Here is a 2,760-nt window from a genome sequence, read left to right as displayed (position 1 = left end):
TTCACCAGAAATGCGGACAACAGGTGTCAAGCCGTGTGTTCCCTTTGTCAAGCTGTAATAAGTAGGGGTAAGGACGTTAACCACCTCGGAACATCCTCCCTTATACGTCACCTGCAGCGCATTCATAATAAGTCAGTGACAAGTTCAAAAACTTTGGGTGACAGCGGAAGCAGTCCACTGACCAGTAAATCCCTTCCTCTTGTAACCAAGCTCACGCAAACCACCCCACCAACTCCCTCAGTGTCAATTTCCTCCTTCCCCAGGAATGCCAATAGTCCTGCAGGCCATGTCACTGGCAATTCTGACGAGTCCTCTCCTGCCTGGGATTCCTCCGATGCATCCTTGCGTGTAACGCCTACTGCTGCTGGCGCTGCTGTTGTTGCCGCTGGGAGTCGATGGTCATCCCAGAGGGGAAGTCGTAAGCCCACTTGTACTACTTCCAGTAAGCAATTGACTGTTCAACAGTCCTTTGCGAGGAAGATGAAATATCACAGCAGTCATCCTACTGCAAAGCGGATAACTGAGGCCTTGACAACTATGTTGGTGTTAGACGTGCGTCCGGTATCCGCCGTTAGTTCACAGGGAACTAGACAATTTATTGAGGCAGTGTGCCCCCGTTACCAAATACCATCTAGGTTCCACTTCTCTAGGCAGGCGATACCGAGAATGTACACGGACGTCAGAAAAAGACTCACCAGTGTCCTAAAAAATGCAGTTGTACCCAATGTCCACTTAACCACGGACATGTGGACAAGTGGAGCAGGGCAGGGTCAGGACTATATGACTGTGACAGCCCACTGGGTAGATGTATGGACTCCCGCCGCAAGAACAGCAGCGGCGGCACCAGTAGCAGCATCTCGCAAACGCCAACTCTTTCCTAGGCAGGCTACGCTTTGTATCACCGGTTTCCAGAATACGCACACAGCTGAAAACCTCTTACGGCAACTGAGGAAGATCATCGCGGAATGGCTTACCCCAATTGGACTCTCCTGTGGATTTGTGGCATCGGACAACGCCAGCAATATTGTGTGTGCATTAAATATGGGCAAATTCCAGCACGTCCCATGTTTTGCACATACCTTGAATTTGGTGGTGCAGAATTTTTTAAAAAACGACAGGGGCGTGCAAGAGATGCTGTCGGTGGCCAGAAAAATTGCGGGACACTTTCGGCGTACAGGCACCACGTACAGAAGACTGGAGCACCACCAAAAACTACTGAACCTGCCCTGCCATCATCTGAAGCAAGAAGTGGTAACGAGGTGGAATTCAACCCTCTATATGCTTCAGAGGTTGGAGGAGCAGCAAAAGGCCATTCAAGCCTATACAATTGAGCACGATATAGGAGGTGGAATGCACCTGTCTCAAGTGCAGTGGAGAATGATTTCAACGTTGTGCAAGGTTCTGATGCCCTTTGAACTTGCCACACGTGAAGTCAGTTCAGACACTGCCAGCCTGAGTCAGGTCATTCCCCTGATCAGGCTTTTGCAGAAGAAGCTGGAGGCATTGAAGAAGGAGCTAAAAGGGAGCGATTCCGCTAGGCATGTGGGACTTGTGGATGCAGCCCTTAATTCGCTTAACAAGGATTCACGGGTGGTCAATCTGTTGAAATCAGAGCACTACATTTTGGCCACCGTGCTCGATCCTAGATTTAAAGCCTACCTTGGATCTCTCTTTCCGGCAGACACAAGTCTGCTGGGGTGCAAAGACCTGCTGGTGACAAAATTGTCAAGTCAAGCGGAACGCGACCTGTCAACATCTCCTCCTTCACATTCTCCCGCAACTGGGGGTGCGAGGAAAAGGCTCAGAATTCCGAGCCCACCCGCTGGCGGTGATGCAGGGCAGTCTGGAGCGACTGCTGATGCTGACATCTGGTCCGGACTGAAGGACCTGACAACGATTACGGACATGTCGTCTACTGTCACTGCATATGATTCTCTCAACATTGATAGAATGGTGGAGGATTATATGAGTGACCGCATCCAAGTAGGCACGTCACACAGTCCGTACTTATACTGGCAGGAAAAAGAGGCAATTTGGAGGCCCTTGCACAAACTGGCTTTATTCTACCTAAGTTGCCCTCCCACAAGTGTGTACTCCGAAAGAGTGTTTAGTGCCGCCGCTCACCTTGTCAGCAATCGGCGTACGAGGTTACATCCAGAAAATGTGGAGAAGATGATGTTCATTAAAATGAATTATAATCAATTCCTCCGCGGAGACATTGACCAGCAGCAATTGCCTCCACAAAGTACACAGGGAGCTGAGATGGTGGATTCCAGTGGGGACGAATTGATAATCTGTGAGGAGGGGGATGTACACGGTGATATATCGGAGGGTGAAGATGAGGTGGACATCTTGCCTCTGTAGAGCCAGTTTGTGCAAGGAGAGATTAATTGCTTCTTTTTTGGGGGGGGGTCCAAACCAACCCGTCATATCAGTCACAGTCGTGTGGCAGACCCTGTCACTGAAATGATGGGTTGGTTAAAGTGTGCATGTCCTGTTTTGTTTATACAACATAAGGGTGGGTGGGAGGGCCCAAGGACAATTCCATCTTGCACCTCTTTTTTCTTTTCTTTTTCTTTGCATCATGTGCTGATTGGGGAGGGTTTTTTGGAAGGGACATCCTGCGTGACACTGCAGTGCCACTCCTAGATGGGCCCGGTGTTTGTGTCGGCCACTAGGGTCGCTAATCTTACTCACACAGTCAGCTACCTCATTGCGCCTCTTTTTTTCTTTGCGTCATGTGCTGTTTGGGGAGGGTTT

This window comes from Pseudophryne corroboree, chromosome 7 (assembly GCF_028390025.1).
Source record: "Pseudophryne corroboree isolate aPseCor3 chromosome 7, aPseCor3.hap2, whole genome shotgun sequence".
NCBI classification, from domain to species: Eukaryota; Metazoa; Chordata; class Amphibia; order Anura; family Myobatrachidae; genus Pseudophryne; species Pseudophryne corroboree.
This window is presented reverse-complemented; position numbering follows the sequence as displayed.